This window comes from Eptesicus fuscus, chromosome 1 (genome assembly GCF_027574615.1).
Source record: "Eptesicus fuscus isolate TK198812 chromosome 1, DD_ASM_mEF_20220401, whole genome shotgun sequence".
In the NCBI taxonomy this organism is placed as follows: domain Eukaryota; kingdom Metazoa; phylum Chordata; class Mammalia; order Chiroptera; family Vespertilionidae; genus Eptesicus; species Eptesicus fuscus.
In genome coordinates this window covers 125,065,766-125,086,096 of record NC_072473.1, presented here as the reverse complement: position 1 = coordinate 125,086,096, position 20,331 = coordinate 125,065,766, and positions in this window count along the sequence as shown.

Genomic DNA, 20,331 nt, shown 5'->3' with positions numbered 1-20,331 from the left:
CTGACTGCTAGTATGGCAAGGCATCGTCAGCGTCTTCCATCTCTGGACTGTTTCTCTTCTGTCTTCATGGCTGGAGCAGTCGTGTCAATTCCTCTCTGTTGCAGGAATCCACATGGTTTTGGAGTTGTTTACTGAAAATCTACAAATATATTCTCGACCAAAAGTTAATAAAGGAATCTTTTCTATAAATTTGACTTGGGATCCTTTTTCATTTTTTGCCCTAACAATTTTCCTTTGGCTTGTTTTGACACCATGTGTGTTTTTTATGGGTGTCTTGCAGTTAGCATTACAAATGAAAGTTAATTTTCTAAAGTAAAAATTTTCTAGATGTAATTTACTTACAGGATATTTTTCCTTACATGATATTCTTCTACTATCCCCCCTTTTTTGATTTAACTATTAGAAGGCTTTTGGAAATTTTATAATGTAGTCTTGATAGCTTTTAAATTTTAATTTTTTGCACTAAAATATGACTGATTTAGGTTCATTACATGTTACAAAATTTTACCATGAGATGAACTACCAATAAAAATTTTAGTTAACACTTTAGAAACAGCTTTTCGTCTAGTACCATTAATTTTTCTAGAATATTCGCTTATTTCAATTAGCCAATTTAAATTAGTCTGAGAACTTGACTACTATTTTACTGTCAAATTTAATACTCTAACAACAATATTATTTTACCCTGTAAATATTAGTGGAAAGGATTATTTGCCTTAATAATAATAATATAATTATTATTATATTAATAATTCTGAGCATTCCTGGTGCTAGGCTGAATTTAGATATCAAAAACCCACTTCCCCAGACCATGGGTACAAGACATCTCAAACAAACCTTGTTGCAGTGAGAGAGCAGCTACTGTCGGCTAAAACTCTGTCTGTTACCTGGGTCCCAATTTGAGCTGGGCATGGGAAGTGAAGCAGCCATGGGGGCAGGAGACCTCCCTCAGAAGGGGCTAGGGTTCAGGCCCCTGCAAAGTTGGGGGGAGGGGGAGGGTCTGTGCCCCACCTCTGTTGACCCCCAAGTTAAAATGAGGTTATTCATGTTTAGTATTTAGAACAGTGACTGGAATAAGGTAATGACTCAAACCATGTAATTGCTTATTTTTGAAAGTGTCATCTGAGAAGTTGTTCTTAGTAATTTTTAGAAAGAGAGGAAGAGAGAGGGCAGAGAGAGAGAGAGAGAGAGAGAGAGAGAGAAGAGAGAGAGAGAGAGAAACATCGATGTGACAGAGAAACAGGAATTGGTTGCCTCCCAAAGGGCCTGACTGGGAGTCAAACCCACCACCTAGGACAGTGATGGCGAACCTATGACACACGTGTCAGCACTGACACGCGTAGCCATTTCTGATGACACGCGGCCACTGAGGATGAAACATTTGCTGCTCCTGAGGATGAAACATTTGCATCCAAGACTCTAGTCGCAAATGTTTCATCCTCCCCTGTTAGACACTCTGTGCCGGAGGTCTGTAGGCCAAAACAACAGAAGTCAGGCACAGAGCGTCTAGTTCTGGGACTTCTGGTTAAGCCAGGATCTTTGCCCTCACTTCCGCCGGCAGAGCAAGGAGCAGCGGAACGCAGCAGGGGGCGCATCTCTGGGGGCCCTGCCATTACCAGTAACCAAATAACAGTTAACCACAGCAACCATTATCTACTGTTCTGGGGTGTCATGGATTTCTAATCCTTCATTACTGAGATAAGTGAGGGGGAGGCTGGAGAGGTGAGGGTTTGTGGCGTGCTATGGGTGCCGTTTCCTGCCATTAGAAATAGCGGCAGCCATTTTAATTCACATAAGGAACATCATCTTGCTCCATAGTGCAGACTCCATTTCACCACTACTACTGTTGTGCATCCTTATTAACCCCTATTTCTGCTTATTAGCCCTGCCCTTTCCTAAAAGACAGTTATATGCACCATTTTGTGGTTAGTTAGGCTAGTTAACCCCTAATTGCCTGCAGGCCTAACAAGCTATCTATAATTCTATCTTCTGTCACTGCCCCCCTGATGGAGAACCCAAAAAATAAAAAAACTAAGGTTAAGTAAAGGAAGTGGTAGTAGCAGTGGCCGACCCTTTCAAGAGACATGGACCGAGATATATGGCTTTATAGAAAAAAAATGGCAGATCATTTTGCATTCTATGTACTGAAACGGTAGTAAGCAGAACGTAGAATATAAATAGACATTTTGAAACTAATCATTCCCAGCTCTTGGAAAAAAGTGAGGATGAAAGGAAGGAATATATTTCCAGGCAGCTACACATTTATAAGAGCCAATCTAATTCCATCCTTAAATTTATGAAAGGCTCTACAAATTTAACATCTGCAAGTTTGAGCATTGCTCACTCTATAGCTCAGCATGGAAAAGTGCCCAGTGAGGGAGAATTTATTAAAGAAACTCTCCTAAGATGTGCACCAGTTCTATTTCACGATATGCAGAATAAAGATGCAATTATTAAGAGAATATCTGAGTTACCACTCAGTAGAAATATCATAAAAGACCAACCGAATAATGAGACTGAACACAAATGTACAACATCAGTTAAAGAGAGACATAAGGAAGTGTAAATATTTTTCAGTCTCTCTTGATGAAACTACTGATGTCACATCACATGCTCAGTTGGCCATTATTGGTCGATATTCTGATGGTCTCACAATGAGAGAAGAGTTGATAAAGTTAGTATCAGTGTCAACAAGTGAATAAGGAAGCAAAATATGTAAGGTTGTTATACAAACATTTCATGACCTAAGCATTGATGTCTCTAAAGTTGTGTCAGTGACGACAGATGGGGCACCAAATATGGTGGGGAAAAAATTCGGATTTGTCAAATTGTTTACAGAAGCTATTGGACATTCAGTTGTGCCTTTTCATTGTATTATCCATCAGGAGGCTTTATGTGCCCAAGCAGGATTCACCGACTTAAACGACTTAATATCAGTTGTTACAAAAATAGTTAATTTAATAGCTGCTCGCCCCCTTCACAAGCGAGAATTTTCGGCACTTTTACTGGAGGTTGATTCCACCTGCAGTGGACTGCTGATGTATAATAATGTAAGATGGCTGAGCCAAGGCAAAGTTCTTGAGCACTTTGTGGAGTGCTTTGAAGAAATTAAGGTATTTCTTGACGGTAAGGATCTGGGAAACTTTCCTCAGCTTAATGATGATAAGTGGGTCAACACCCTGATGTTTTTTACAGATCTCTCTGTTCATATTAATGAACTGAACTTAAAGTTACAAGGTTTTGGCAAAAGCATTGACGTTATGTTTGGATACATAAAAGCTTTTGAAAGTAAAGTTAAAATTTTCAAGCGAGATGTAGAAACTAAAACTTAAAAGTATTTTCCTTGAGTAACAAAGTATTTTGAGAAGGCCAGTGCAGCTGTACAAAATGAAATGGAACTCGTGCATATGAAGTACCAGCATGTTTTAGTCTCGTTACTTGACCAGTTTAGTGATAGATTCAGTCAATTTAGAAGTCTAGAACAGACCATGAGAATAATTAAGTATCCTGATGTAGTAGTCTACAGTAGTTTGGAATTAAATGGTTTCCAATGGATGCAAATTGATGATTTGGAGATGCAACTTGCAGAATTTAAAGACAGTATCTGGGCTCAGGTGTTTGTCGACTTGAGGTCAAAGCTTGAGAATCTGGAAAGGTGCCACTTGGAGAATCAAAAGGAGTGCCACTACGAACAGGAAATTTGGAGTGCCTGGAACTGACTACCAGATACTTTTAGCACCCTGAAAAATATAGCAATGGCTTTACTCACAATTTTTCCCTCTACATACTTTTGTGAGGCCTTATTCTCAGCATTAAATAATATCAAAACCAACAAAAGAAACATATTGACAGATGAAGTTAGTAGCGCTTGCTTGGGCCTGAAGTGTACAAAATACCAACCTTCAATTGAAGATTTAGCCAATGAAGTTCAGCAACAAAAAAGTCACTAATAGGCAGGTTAGTTAAAGAATCCCCCCTCTCCCTCACTTATCTTAGTTCACGGCACCCCACACAAGATAAATAATATCAAGACCAACAAAAGAAACTGACTGTCGGATGAACAAAGAAGTCACTAAGCAGGTAAGTTAAATATTTAGTTTTTGGTTTATTAAATACAATTATATCTAACAATTATACATTTATGTTATTTAAACTATAAATATCACGAAATAATGTTTTTTTTTTCTCAAAGTGACACACTACCTGAGTTATGCTCAGATTTTTGGCGAGGTTTGACACACCAAGCTCAAAAGGTTGCCCATCACTGACCTAGGATGTGCCCACACAGAGAATTGAACCCACAACCTTTTAATATACAGAATGATGCTCCAAACACCTGAGCCACTGGCCAGGATCATGTTATTGATTACAATTATTCCATTAGGCTTAAGATGGTCTTATTTGGAAAGCTTAGGAAAGTCTTTCCCTACCCAAAAACCAAAGTTAATCTAAATTTTCTTCTGGTATTTACACTTTGATTTTGATATTTGTATGAAACATAAATTCCTACTCATTATAACAATTCCCACGTCATGCAAATAAGTAGCAGAAATGAAAATGCATTCCTTCACACACTTACCCCGTGTCTCAATGAGATATGTAATAAAAGCTTATGACCTCAGTGCTCATCAGTCCCATCTATTTCATTCATTAAACAGTCACTTACACCTCAGAAGATCCCATAAAAATTCATCCCACGAGTCTTGGCTGCATCAGCAGAGAGCTGTGTCTAGGTGCAAACTCCCCTGCACTCCCAGGCCCCACTAGCACGGGCTGTGTGGAGGCAGGAGAAGGGGGGCGTGCAGGAAGCTGGAGGGGAGCAAGCGCACTGGGTACAGAGGTGTCCACCCTAGCAGGGTGACGTCAGGGGCCATGAGGGCACAGGGGCCCAGTGTCTCAGCAGGAAGAGGCAGCCTGCAGGTGACGGTGAGCAGGCAGACTCCAGAGATAAGTAGACAGCACAGGAAGGAGCCCATTAGCCAGTCAAAGCAGAGCCCTTCATGTGTCACTGTCCATCCTGCTTCTCCCTCCTTGGCCCCATGTCAGCCTGACCCAGTGATGCCAGTCCCTGGGGTCCTCCTGTGACCACACGTGTTCACCCTCCACATCCAGTCCTTCCTGGACTCTGTGGCTTTGACCTGCTGACAGCTACTTCCTGTGTTTTTTCTGGAATCCCTTCACCCACCTGCCTGGCTTGCTGTGTTCCGTTCTGGGATTCTGGGATCCTTTCTCCCCAAGGAAGGCAGCTCCCTGGGAAAAGGCATTCTGCAGGCTCCCTCCCTGCTGTGTTATTCCAAGTTCCCGGGACAGTGTGGGGTGCAGAGCCCCCAGAGCCAATACTTACCCATGGAAGCAGCTGGGTGTGGGGAGGCCACCCTTTCCCCCTCGTCTCTTCCCACTCTTACATCCTCCAAAGACAAGCAGAGGTGGAGCAGGACTTGGCTTCCAGAAATGGCCTTTCCATTGTTACATTTCCAGGGTTGTTTTTTTTAGCAGAAAGGGATGTCACCGCTGATCCCCCAGCCTGCACCACCCCTCCACCTGGTCTCGGGTGTGGGAAAAGACACTTCAGAATCCCCGCAGCTGTCCTGGGCTTAGATGTGACACAGACCTGGGTACAGTAAAGCTGCTCCATGGAAGCTTGACATGTGGGAAGTGCATCAGCCTTAAGCTCACAGGTGGGCGCCCATTCCCTGATCCCTTCCAGGGACAGAACACCAGTTCTACCCACTCCCACGATTGTGGGAAGAGCAGCAGCGTGGCCACAAAAACACGTGTCCAGGCATTGCCCTAGCCCTGCCCACATCACAATACCTTTCCTGGGGAACTGACACCCTTCCAGACACAGAAGTAACCTCTCCCCCAAGAGATCAGCAGACACAAGGTCACCTACCAGATGAGGGTTCGAGGCACCTCTGACACCTCTAGCCTTCCTCCCCACCCCAAGCACACCCTCACACCCACCCATGCCCACAGTGGCAAACGTTCCTTCTAAATGAGGGCGAGCCCCATGAGGATCTGAGCCATCAGAGGACAGAGGTGCGGGGAGTTGTCCCAGGGGAGATGCTCCCGCTCCTTTTGTGCTTTTGTCCAACGTGCTGGTCCCTCCTGAGCAGCGGGACCCAGCCCGCCCGAGCCTGAGGTCTGAGACAGGACAGTGTGCGTGCCTGGCAGAGGCAGTGGGGCTGGCAGCTCCCCTCCCCCAGGATGGCGGCAACACTAAGTGACAGTGCCCGGGGTGAGCAATGGTGCTGCAGGAGCAAGGCCCATCCATCCCGGGTCCTCCAGGGTCTGAGCTGGGGGTACACACGAGCAGGGCAGGCAGGGCCCAGGGGAGACCCTCGGGGACTGGCCAGAGGCGCCTGACCCACTGAGACAATGACAGGGACCCGCAGCAGCAAGCTGCGCCCCCGAGAGGGTAGCTGGGCTGGGAACCGCACAGGCTCCGAGGCTCACCCGCCAGCATGTTGCTGGGCAGACTTGGGGGGAAACAGTCACGTGCCCAGGGCACTGATTGGCCGGGTTTCTGACAAATGGCACAGGCCTGTGTGCGCATGCGCTTTGGAGAGTTCAAGTGGTGGCACCCGCTAGGGGGCGGAGCTTCCTGTCGACCCCTCCTCCCCTGAGCAGAGAGCGGCTCTCAGGAGAAGGAAGGAGAGGCTGAGGGGACATGGATGCTGAGGAACCAGCCGCGAGCGGTGTGGCCGAAGGTGGGGAAGGCCAGGCCAGTCCGGGTAACCCTGGCAGCCAAGATGGCCCTGGAGACCACGAGGGCCCCGGGAGAGATGGCAGCGGGGAGCCCGGTGCTGTTCCCAGGGAAGCGCCACAGGCCGCCCAGGCTCTCGAGTCTCCTGTGGGGGGTGCGGCTGCCGAGCCAGCGGCCATGGCCAGGATTCCGAGACCAGTACCGCTCCAGTTGTATCCTTTCTGAGGAGAGCCCGGGGGCCCGGGGGGTCGGACCTGGGCTGGACACTGGGACAGGGAGGAGGGGTCAGCCTGGGGGAGGGGGTGAAGCTGAGGGGAGGGGCCGGCCCGGGTGGCTGAGGGGAAGGGTAATGGCGGAATGTAAAGATGGCGGGGGGAGGCGGCCTGAGGGACCAGGAAGGAGGGGGCATACGTGAGGGGACTAAGACGGGTGAGAGTGGCCTGAGAGGAAGCAGCAAAGTCTGAATGGGATGGTGCCTTAACTGAATCTCCTCGAGCACCCTGCTGGTGCCCTTCAGATCATCCGTGGAGGCAGACATCGCCTGCCAATTGCTGACCTCCGATGCCCAAACTCACCTTGCGGCAGGTCACCAGGAGGTCACTGTATCTGGCAGTCTTGTTGCTATGTGAGTTCTAAAGAGGGTCATGGTGGGGGACTGGAGGTGGGGCGGGCAGGTGGCAAGGGTGGGACTCGAGAGGGTCATTATAATATTGAATTGGAGATCCCCCAAAAGTCAGATCCCGCCCTGGCCAGTGAGGTTCAGTGGTTAGAGCATGGGCGGGCACAATGGAGGTGGAAGGTGCAATGCCCTGTTAAGGGCACCTACCTGGCTTGCAGGTTCAACACCTGCCCCCCAGTCAGTTCATGGCCAGTGTGTGAGAGAAGCAACTGACCCTTGTCTTTCTTTCTCCTCTCACATTTATGTTCCTGTGACTCTGACACACACTCTCTCTCTCTGCCTCCCACCTTCCTTCCACTCTAATAAAATAATAAATAAAATGTTAGTTCTAGGGAGGTACTCATGGTGAACTGGGCCTGTCACCACCTGAGGGGACACACAGAGCTAGGTGCAAAGTTGTCATATTTTATTTGATTTTCTTTTTCCCTCCTTTAGCCGCGTGAGTGCTGACAACATTGACCAACTGCGACGTTCCCTCTCCTCCTGTCTCCAGGAGCTTTTGCTGGTGATTCGAACAATGTGGGCACATTTTGCCCCCATTTGTTCTTGTCAGCCCCAATAGAGTAAATAGGGGCTAAGGCTTAGAGTCCCTGTCGGTGCATGCTTCCCTGAGGCATGGGACCCCACAGGAGCTGCCACAGCATCATGGGGCCCAATTGTTTATTGTACTAGCCCTTCGTTACTCTCATTTCTATTGTTTCCCCGTAGCTTCAGGAGGGGGTTCTCATTGTTTGTCACAGAGAAAATAAAAGTGAACTGTTACTCTTCTCTGAGTGAGTTTTGTTACTGCAGCTCTAGATTTATTTAAGTTTCTCCGTGGTATGAAAGTGAGGTGTGTAATTCGGTGACTCTAGTCCAGTGCTCAGCAAACCAAGGCTGGCGAGCCGCTCCTGTTTGCCGCTCTGTTGAGTAATGCATTTACTGACCACTGTCACATACTACCCTTTACCTCTTTGCACACAATATGCCATAATTGCCCAATCTTCACAGCTTCCAACTACATGGTAATATTTAGTTTAGCCAGTGGTCGGCAAACTCATTAGTCAAGAGAGCGGCAATCCGCAGCTCGGGAGTGGCATGTGGCTCGCGAGCCGCAGTTTACCGACAATTGCTCCAGTCTATTGAGGACAAAGTAGGAAATGGAAGAAAATATGACTTGTGTCATGCCATTCAGCATTAACAGCTGTCAGTATTTTGGAACAATTGTTTGGATTTATAGTTGCATTTATATTTGGGATTCACAAAAATAACTTGCGATGAATAAGTTGTGCAAGTTCAGGATTTAATTTTTCTGCACTACTTATATTTAACACCAGTGTTCCAGTGCATCAAATTTGTGCACATTAAAAGGGAATTAATTACAGGAAATATGTTAATAATGATATTTGCCCTTTTCTATAATTGACGTGTCAGAGATGAAAGAAAATTAGTAAAACGTATATGAAAATATCCCTCCTGTCAGAGTCTGGGGCACATCACGCGACCCAGAGTCCAGGCCCCATCTACCTGCATGCACCTTGAAATACCACAAGACCCAGATCCGGCCGGCCCCACCCCCTTCAATCCACAGAGTGGGTGGGATGCAACCTCAGGTCCCCAGTCATGACCTGCCAGGTTGGGGGGCGCAACCTCAGGTCCCCCATGAAGCCCCGTTGAGTGGGGAGTGCGGCCTCAGTCCCTGAGACCAGCCTCAGGCCCCCTGGCCTGTCCTTTGGTCTTCAGGCCCCGGCGCCTGTGCATGAGGGTGCCAGGGCCCAAGGCGTGCCAACCATTTTCACTTTAGCGCTTCATTATATAGGGTATGTTCTCTCCCACTTTCTAAGAAAAACTTTAAATACATGTCACTGGATGCATAAAAGAAGTAAAATAATATAATTGCTTAACATTTAGTGTTTCCATTTATCTTCTAATATAATGGTTCAATGAGATTCTTCTTTATGAGTTTCCTGAATGATTATTTCCTCAATACAGATTACAAAAGGTATAACTATTGAGTTAAAAGTTTATGTTTACTTTTTAAGGCTGTTAATCTACAGTACACAATTGCTATTAAAAAAAAATGTGCCCTCTGCCCGAGGTGGTTTGGCTCAGTGGATAGAACATCTACCTGCAGACTGAAGCGTCACGGGTTTGATTCTGGTCAAGGGCACTTGCCCAGGTTGCAGACTCGATTCCCTGTGGGGTGTGCAGAAGGCAGCCGATCAATGATTCTCTATCATCATTGATGTTTCTATCTCTCTCTCCTCTCACTTTCTCTCTGAAATCAATAAAAATATAGTTTAAACATATATAGTTGTTGGGAGCGGTTATAGGGTTTAGCCTCAGACTGATCTGCTGGCAAAGTCACAAACAAGTCCCAGCTTGATCTTGTGACTGCTCCCTAAATCTTTCCTGGGTAGCTAGTGGGCTGTGGGAGGGGCAGCAAGTGCTGCCAAAACAAGTGAAACTTACAACAACATTGTAGATTACCTTGTTTGTCCCTGACAATAAATAAAGCCTCAGCTTTGCAGTCTGGATCTGTTCTGTTGCCTCAGCCAGGCACAGAAGATCCACCTAGACCAGTGATGGGGAACCTTTTGAACTTGGTGTGTCAAACTTCGCCAAAAAACTGAGCATAACTCGGGTAGTGTGTTACTTTGAGGAAAAAACTAACTCCAAGACTCTAGTCGCAAATGTTTCATCCTCAGGAGCAGCAAATGTTTCATCCTCGGCATGCGGCTGCATGTCATCAGAAATGGCTATGCGTGTCATTGCTGACACGCGTGTCATAGGTTCGCCATCACTGACCTAGACCCAGCTTTTTCTCTTTGTTTATAATTTCTCCATCCATTGTTGCCCCGCTCAGGCTCACTGAACCCTTGGCTGTGCTTGTGCGGACCAAGTGGAGCCCAACGTGGGGCTGAGTGAGGGCCAAGTGGCACTCAATGCGAACCTGAGTGTGAGGGAACTGCAAATTGTCAGGTGAAAGGATGCTCCAGTGAAGCACGTGCAAAAAGGAAGGTAAGGAGCGCAGTTTAGTACTAGCTAGGTGTAAAACATGGGAAATTCAGGATTGCAGGGAAAGAACGTATGCGTATCCATGCTTAAGGCTATGCTCCAAGCAAGGGCCTGTTCTGTGAGGTATGAACAGCTTTTCGATTTTTTGGATTTTGTAAGTAAAACCTGCCCATGGTTTTCTGAGGAAGGAAAGGTAAATATAGAGGCATGGGAGAAGATAGGAAACCAACTTCGCAATCATTATATAGCTGAAGGTCCAGAGGAAATGCCTGCCTCTGCTTTCAGTCTGTGGTCCCTGATTCGGGACTGCCTAGAGCCCACTCCAGAAGGGGAGTGGAGGAATGTGGCAGGGAAGTGCAAATCTTGGCCAAATTGGGTGATTAGTTATTACTTTGGAAAGCGAAAAAGAAAGAAAAAATTAAGATCTATTACTGAAACTTCCCCCAAAGTAAGCAGGATGTGGGGGAAGGGAAACACGTGGCTATCCAATATGGAAGCCCACTCAGTATGCTAATTTAAAGTTTCCTTTTTTTGCCATGAAAAAGTCTTAAAAATTTAGAAATGTGTCTGGAATTTCTGTGCTGGTGGGGAGAGAACCTAGCTGTAAGACAGAATGCGCGCATAGTCCTATTATGGACATTTAGATTGTCTTAAGCTGGAATCTCTCTGCAAAAGCTATAGAAAATGAAAAACCCAGAACTGTTTTTTTCTTTCCTAAGGAAAATGGCGAAAAAGTCTTCTTGAAAGAAATTCAAGGTAATTCCAGCAACAGTATTTGCATTTCCATAATAAAGAGTAATTTTCAAAATGCTAATGAACCTTGTTAAAAAGTTAACTTTTAAGGCCTTCAGGAAAACCAGTAAATTCTCTGTTATAGAATTTATGCAAAGTAAATGCCTTAAAATACTTGGAATTGGATTTGAGTCTCCAAACCTGGTTTTCCAGAGCTACTGGTGAATAAAAAGTAAAGTTTAAATTTGCCTCATAAAAAAACCTAGAGGACAGAATTGAATCTATGTCTTGTATTTTTCTTAAAAATAAAAAGTGTTATTCATCTAGGAAATGCAAGATATATTTGTCCTGCCAGCTTTAAAAGTTTAAAGTGCAAATTAAATTGGGAGAAATTATATAGTTGTGGTAAATGTCTAAAGTATAAGAACTTATTTTTGAAAAAACAAAATGTGTTTTCTCTAATAATTAGGAATTCAAAATAAGTTGCTTATTATTGGTCTAATTAAAAAGAGGATTAATTCTATGATCCCAATAAAAATTTTTCTATGCAAGAACTAGTTTAAAATCTAGTTGATATCTTAAGATAATTGTAAAAAATATTATAACCTTTAAATCATATATGGATATGTATATATTTGATGGTTTTTTTCCATGATTAAAATTTCAAGGCCTTAACAGAGATGATTCTTGGGAAGCTCCAAGAGCCTGGAGTAATACAAGAAATTTATTCTCTCTTCTTAAAGGAAATTTTTTTGACCATGCCCAGCTAGCTCAGTCAGTAGAGCATGAGACTCTTAATATACCTGAAATTGCATGGAAAGCCTTATCAAATAAAAATTAATAAATATATTTTAAATGTTAAGAAGGTTTTTTCCTCTAAGAAGGTAACTAAATATCTCTTATAATGCAGGATTCTCTGCATTGTGCTGAATTATGTATAGCACCCAAAAAAATTCAAAGGACATTTCCTTTTTCTTATCTTGGCAGCATTATTGAGGGAAAAACAATAAAACCTCAGAAAATTCAAATTCGAACTGACACTTTACTTACATTAAATGACTTACAAAAATTATTAGGAGATATTAACTGGGTTCGACCTGCTTTAAAATTAACCACTGCTGACTGAAGCCCTTTATTTCATATACTAAGGGGAGATTCATCTCTGTCATCCCCACGCTGCTTGACAAAGGAAGCCAAGACAGCCTTACATAAAGTTGAGGCTTAAGTTCAGCACAACTTACTAGAATTGATTACTCCCTTCCCTTACAGGTTTTAATTTTCCCTACAACACATACACCCACTGGGGTCATTTGGCAAGCTCCTGGAGTTGTTGAATGGCTATGTTTGACTCATTCTCCAACTAAGGTATTACTAAAGCAGAAAGGGGGAGATGGATGTTATGTGTCACCTCAAAACAAACTAAGTCATGTTCTTTATACTTTAAATTTTTTAAATTGTGACGCGGAGGGTTGTACAGCAGCCGAAAGGCATCAGGCCTCCTGTACAATAGCATCTGCGGGGTTAGCCCAATGGAAGGATGCACAAACTGGACAATGGTTTGCACCAGATCCAGTAATGATGTGGGGAAGAGGTTGTGTTTGTATCTTTCCAGAAGGAGCAACACAGCCAATTTGGGTGCCAGAGCATTACGTGCATCACCACAATGGACCCAGAGAAGCTCCTTGTCCCATCATTCAATGTCAGGGACCAGCCTGACAGGTTGAACCAGGCTGAGGTAGGGAGGTGGGAATTGAGAAAAGAAATAAAGACAAGACAGTGGGGTCGGGAAGTCTATGAGTCTTCGAGAGACTGTAGCAACTTTTATTGACTACCAATGCTTTATATACACAAATACTGAATAGGAGGTCAACAAAGAGGAATGTACTCTCTGTTCTTAATCTCTAAGAGAAGTCAGGAGACCAAGTTCTCAGTAAATATTTACAGACTTTTGATAAGCTATGAAAGGTTTCTCTATTCTGCTCATCTGCTGACAATAGGAATGTGCCATCAAAACAAGTTAGATTGAAACAAGTCAGGGGACACTGCGTGGGAAGGGACTAATTCTTGTTGGCCCCTTCAGGTGCAAGGACTCTGTCAGCTTACACCCGGTCTCCAACAATTCCCCCCTCTCTATTTAATTTTAAACTACTAATATTAAAACAATTGCAAACAATGCCAATGCAAAACTAAACTACATACATGTTATCATTTTCAAAACTTGAATATCAAGAGCAAAACTCTGGCTATTAAATAATAACAAAGCAATAAGAGAGAAATCAAAACTATGGACATGTTAACATTTTTAGCTACTAAATGAAAGAAAGTCTCTTTTGCTGCTGGTGTATATATACTAAGAGTCCTTGGACTTGGCTACGCAAGACTTTGCAGAAGACTGGCAGCTAACAGATGCTAGCATGAGTAGGAACATGGTTGAAGAAATAGCTTCAACTTCTTGCTTTTCTATAATCTGCTGCACTTCAGTCATTAACTTCTTCAGATGACTCTATGTTGGTGGAGATGCCCTCCGAGTCACCTGTGATCTCTGTGGCGGTGGTGGGCAGATCCGAAGCTTCTTGAATGGTGGAGTGAGCACTTGTTCCACCACCTCTTTGTCCATTTTGACCTAGAAAGGGTCGGACATAGTGGCTGGGGATCCAACGGGGCTCAGAATCCCCTTCAGGAAATACACAAACAGACCCCAGAGCCCATATCAGAACAGGATCGGGGCCATACCATTGTCCTGTAAGTAAGTCCTTCCATTGTACCCGAGGGTGGCATTTGGACAGGGAGGAGCACTGTCGTTCCACTGCGGTCCTGCCTTGAGCATCGCCATTTAAAAAATTAAGGGAATAAAGAGCTCTGTTAAGCATGTTAGCAGGGGTATTTACATATTCACCCTTCCTTATTTTTGCAATTTGTTTTTTCAAGGTTTGATGAGCTTGGCTCAACTATCCTTTGCCCTTGAGGATTATATGGGATGTCTGTTTTGTGCTGGATACGAAAAGTAGCACAAAACTTTTGGAATGCCGCATTTATGTAGGCTGGACCATTGTTAGTTTTGATGGTGTGGGGGATGTTTAGGAAAGTAAAAGTTTGTAAACAGTGAGCAATAACATGTTTAGTGGTTTTTTCTGTATGAGGAAACGCAAAAATAAAACCAGAAAAAGTGTCAATAGAAACATGAACATAAGTTTGTTTGCCAAAAGATGGAATATGGGTTATGTCTATCTGCTATAGTTGGTCTGGTTTGTAGCCTCCCGGATTGACCTCTTCTGTGTGAGGAAAGAAGGTGGCTAGAGGGCATTGAGGACAGAGTTTAACAATGTGCCTAGCCTGTTCCCTTGTGATTCAAAACTGCTGATGCAGCCCGGTGGCATTTTGATGATGAAGAGAAAGAGAGGCTTTGGCTGCATCTAAAGGGGATAATGCTAGATAAGCAGTTCTGGTAAGGTGGTTAGTATAATGATTTCCTGCAGAAAGGGATCCAGGCAAATCCATATGAGCTCGTATATGGCCAAAGAAACAGGGGTGAGAATGTTTCCTGAATAAAGCCTGGACCTGTTGTAAAAGAATAATTACTTCAGATCCGTTAGTGTCATGTAAATTAGCAGTTTCTAAGTGAATCATAATATTTACAATATAATGAGAGTCTGAGTAAAGGTTAAAAGATTGAATGGAAAGTTTGTGTAACGCTTGATGTACTGCTTCGAGCTCCATGCGTTGTGCTGAAGTGTGGTTAGTCTGAAAAACAAAGGGTTGATTATTGATAACTAGGGCAGCTGTATTATTACTAGAACCATCAGTAAATACCAGAATTGCATGAGGAATTAGTTGAGTCTTGACGACCTTGGGGAAAATGAAGGAATGTTCTGTAAAAAATTGTATGAGTTTATTAGATGGGTAATGGGAGTCCACTATACCGTGATAGCCTAGAAGTGAAAGGGGCTATTTATTATCTATATGATATAGCTATTGCCTTTGTTGAGCCTTATAGGGTACCACGATGACATGGGGCTCTTGACCAAATAGTTTTAGAGATCTAAGACATCCTGTAAAAATAAGATCTGCTACTGCTTCTTAGTAAGGGTAAATTACTTTTTTTGGGGGAGGAGTGAGAATGGATCCATTCTAAAGGTCCCTGTTGCCATAAGAGGCCAGTAGGATATACTGGCGTAGCCAATATTAAATATAGCCATTGTTGTGAGTAATCAACCTTTTGTAAGGCTGTTTCTATGTGGCAGATAGTCTTACGAGCTGCAGGAGTGAGCTGACGAGGGGAGAGCGGATCGCTATCCCCACGAAGAATATCAAATAAAGGTTTAAGGTCATTAGTAGTTATGCCTAAAGTTGGCTTAATCCAGTTGACATTCCCTAAAAATTTTTGGAAATCATTTAAAGTTTTTAGTTTGTCTATTTTGAGTTGAATTTTTTGAGGACGAATTTTTCTTCTTCTATAATATGTCCAAGATATAGGTAAGGGTCTTGTTTCTGAACCTTTTCTGATGTAATAATTAATCTAGATTCAAGAAGAGCTTGTTGCATGTCAGCATACACTTGTTTTAATTGACATTCCGTGTAGTGAGATAAAAGAATGTCATCCATATAGTGTATGATATAAGCCTGTGGATGTTTCTCTTGAACTCCGCGAATTGTCTGACTAATAAATTTTTGACATAAGGTAGGGCTGTTAGCCATTCCTTGAGGCAATACCTTCCAATGGTAGCCGCGCATGGGTTCTTGAAAATTAGTAGAGGGGGCACTGAATGCAAAGCATTTGCAATCAGAGGGGTCCAAAAGAATGGTAAAAAAACAATCCTCTAAATCCAGTACCAATAGCTTCATCCCATTAGGGATTGCCACAGAGGAAGGGAGACCTGGTTGTAAAGGTCCCATAATCTCCATAGTCTTATTTACTGCCTTTAGATCTTGTAAAAGGCGCCAGTTTCCTGATTTATTTTTATGATAAAAATAGGAGTATTCCAAGGACTGGTAGTCTCTTCCATCAGAGTTGTTCCTGTACCAACTCATGAGCAGTTTGTATTTTTTTTTTGGAAAGCGACCACTGCTCTAACCACACAGGGTCATCTGACTTCTAAGATATCTTGTCAGCTGTGTGGATAACAGGAGAAACAATGACCGCCTCCCACCCTATAAATTTCCTTGACCTGGGGTGGTAACAAGGGTAATACCCAGGGCAGACAGAATGTCTCGTCCCCATAAATTCACAGGGATTCCAGCAATATATATGGCTGAAATAACCCAGAGTGACCTTCATTGTCTTGTCACTTTAACATTTGTGAACTTTGTAAAGGAGAGTTGGTCTGACCTATTTTTTGAAGTTGTGTCAAGGCTTTTCTATAGGGCCACTGTTAGGCCAGTGAGCCATGCTTATTATGGAGACATCTGCTCTTGTATCTAAAATCCCCATAAATCTTTTTCCTTGTATAAGTAAAGTTCTTTCAGGTCTTGTTTGAGAAATGGCTAGTCCCCAATATGCCTTGTCCGAGGAGCCAAAACCCCTGGCTCCTCGAGACTCTGTAGAAAGTAAATTACCTGTGGCAGGCAGTGGGAGTAAAATCAACTGAGTAATTTTCATATCTGAAGTAATACTAATGATATTTCTGGGGGCAGAAGTTATAATTTTGATTTCTCTTTTATAATCTGCATCAATTATTCCTGGAAAAACCTGTAACTTCTTCATAGTTAAGCTGCTTCTTCCTAGTAAAAGGCCAAACATCCCTTTAGAAGTAGGTCCATATATTCCTGTAGGGATGGCCTGCGGCCCCAATTTTGGAGTTAAGACATGTCGCCCTGTGGATCCAAGGTCCAATCCAGCACTTCTGGGGGTTGCTCGGAATAACTCTGGTATCTGTTTGCCCCCTGAGGCAAGCCGGGCGCAGCCAGCTGGCCCTGAGGGGGTGCAGGGACAGGAGGGTAAACAGATAGTGCCCCAATTGTTTGCCGGAAGGGCTAGACCCCTTCCCAACTGTTGTTGAGGCAAGGGATTGCCTGGGGCATTTATTTTAGATTTACATTCATTTGTCCAATGCTTTCCTTTTTTATATCTTGGGCATATTTCAGGTTGTTTGGGACCTCTGCCATTTTCTTTATCAATCTTTTTGTTAGAGGGACACTGCCTTGCCATGTGTCCAGTCTCTCCACAAGCAAAACACTTAAATGCCTGGCTTTTTTCTTTGTTGAACTGTTGCTGAAGAATTTCTTCAATGGTGGTTCTCTTTAATGTAGCCGCAATGGCAACTCCTTGCATATACGATGGGCCAATGTCTGCTCAAATGCAGATATAATCTGAGAGAGTGCCTTTTCTTTGATAGGGCCGCAGTGTGGCTTGATGGGCAGTGTTGGCATTTTCATATGCCAGCTGTTTAACTATTAACATGCCAGCCTCTCCATCCACCACTACTCGGCCAACAGCCTGTAATAGCCGAGAGACAAAATCCTGATACTCTTTACTTGGCTTTTGAATAATCTTTGAGAGTTCTTCTGTTTTTTGACCAGAGGTGGGTAGTTTTTTCCAGGCTTTAAGCCCAGCTTCATTAATTTGCCCATGAGCTTCCTGGGGGTATTGAATTTGATTATGGGTATCAGCATAGGCTCTCTCTCCCACTAGCATTTCATAAGGAATATTAACTTGGGCAGCTCGATTACAAGCAGCTTGTTCCTTAGTTTTTTCATTATATTTTGACTTCTACAAGAGATAATTTCCTCCTGATATAATTTGTATTTTGAATTTTTAAAGCTGGCAAGTCAAATATTTAGTAGTTCTTTGATTAACAACACTTTACATTTCTAAGAAAAATACAAGACATAATCAATTAATAGATTCAATTCTGTCCTCTAGATTTTTCTCATGAGGCAAATTTTAATTTTAATTTTTTATTTGCCAGTGGCTCTGGAAAACCAGGTTTGGTTTATTCGAATGTAAATTACCACATTCCTTAAAATGGCTACTGCAGGAGACTGACCTGTCTGCTGGGGGAAAGGCAAGCAGCCTTCTTCCTCTATTAGTAAAAGGCGTAGCCAGTTACCTGGGCTACTTAGATCTTTATAATTAATACATTATTTATCTATATTGCAACAATTTCTTTGAGATTCTAGAGTCAATTATAATTATTTTAAAGCGTTTATTTTGGATAAATTCTATGACAGCAACAAATTTACTTATTCTCTTGAAGGCTTTAAAAGTTAACTTTGACTGAGGTTTATTCGTATCTTAAAAACTACTCTTTATTATGGAAATGTGAATCCTGGTGCTGGAATTAGTTTGAATTTCTTTCAAGAAGACTTGTTCGCCATTTTTCTTGGGGAAAAGAACCAGTTCTGGGTTTTTAATTTTCTATAGCTTTTGCAGAGAGATTCCAGCTGAAGACAATCTAAATGTCTGAAATCAGACTATGCGCGCATTCTGTCTTACAGCTAAGTTCTCTCCCCACTAGTACAGAAATTCCAGACACATTTCTAAATTTTTAAGACTTTTTCATGGCGAGAAAGGAAACTTAATTTGTATACTGGGGGAGTGGGCGTCCATATTGGATCATCAGGTGTCTCTCCCTTCCCCCACATCCTGCTTATTTCAGGGGAAACATTAGTAACAGATCTGGCCGCATTTCTTTTCATGCTTAAAAGATAAAGACAGATCTCAAATTTTTTCTGTCTTTTACGCTTTCTGAAGTAATAACTCACACCTAATTTGCCCAAGACTTGTATTTCCCTCCGAGTTTCCTTATAATTTTTAAATGTAACCTTAAGTAATCTCATTGCAAGTAATCTTACTGCAGGAGAGCAGATAGCCCTGCCCTCTCCTACCACCTTTGAATCTCTCCTCACCAGAGGCAGTTTCAGCAGTGGAGTTTCACTTATTACAGATTTTAAATTCCATACACAAACTAAGATTTTAATTTGAACAAGAAACAACATTATTTTGTGATAACATAGACTTCAACATTTTCCCATAAAGGGCATTTTCTCTAAACTCTACTTGTCCCATGCTTTACTCCTGACTATCAAAACATTTCTCCTCACTTCTTATTGAGTGCACTCTTTACCTTGAGGAGTTTTCACCGTGTGCTTCCCAAGTCCTCAGGTCCCTGTTCGAGCACCAATTTGTCAGGGTCCAGCCTGACAGGTTGAACCGGGCTGAGGTAGGGAGGTGGGAATTGAGAAAAGAAAGAAAGACAGGACAGCAGGGTCGGGAGGTCTACGAGTCTTCGAGAGACTGTAGCAACTTTTATTGACTACCAATGCTTTTTATACACAAATACTAAATAAGAGGTCAACAAAAAAGAATGTACTCTCTATTCTTCTTAATCTCTAAGAGAAGTCAGAAGACCAAGTTCTCGATAAATATTTACAGACTTTTGATAAGCTATGAAAGGTTTCTCTATTCTGCTCATCTGCTGACAATAGGAATGTGCCATCAAAACAAATTAAATTGAAACAAGTCAAGGAACACTGCATAGGAAGGGACTAATACTTGTCGGTCCCTTCGGGTGCAAGGACTCTGTCAGCTTACACCCGGTCTCCAACAGTTCAAAAGAATGAAAGTTGCCCGATGACAGCAAAGTGGAAAAGGAAGATGACAAAGGCTACGCAAGAGACCGAGGTGCCAACATGGGGTCAGCTGAAGAAGTTAACAACTGAGGCCCAGCAGATGGCAGAAAAGCAGGAAGTGGAAGCTACTGCCTCAATCATGCTAGCATTGGTTAGCTGCCAGTCTTCTGCAAACTCTTGCACAGCCAAGTCCGAGGACTCTTTAGTAAATCAGCAAAAGAAACTTTCATTTAGTAGGAAAATGTTACTGTAGTTTGATTTCATTATTGTTGTGTTGCATTGGCATTATTGTTGTATTGCATTGGCATTGTTTTATTAATAGTCATGTCTAGATTTTGCATTTGCATTGTTTTGTTATTAGGTTTTGCATTGGCATTGTTTTGTTAATGTTTTAATACTCAGAAATTTGTTCTTGATGTTTAAATTTTACTTCCATTATTAGTAGCTTAAATTTAAAATAAAGGGCAATCGCTCATCTAGGGGAAATGATGAACAACATAGACTGAGGAACAAGAACAGAACCAGAAGCAAGGAGGCATTGATGGGACTATCGGGCCTCAGAGGGAGGGTAGGGGATGGTGGGGGTCAGGGGGAGAGTTCAACCAAAGGACTTGTGTGCATGCATATGAGCCTATCCAACGGTTAAGTT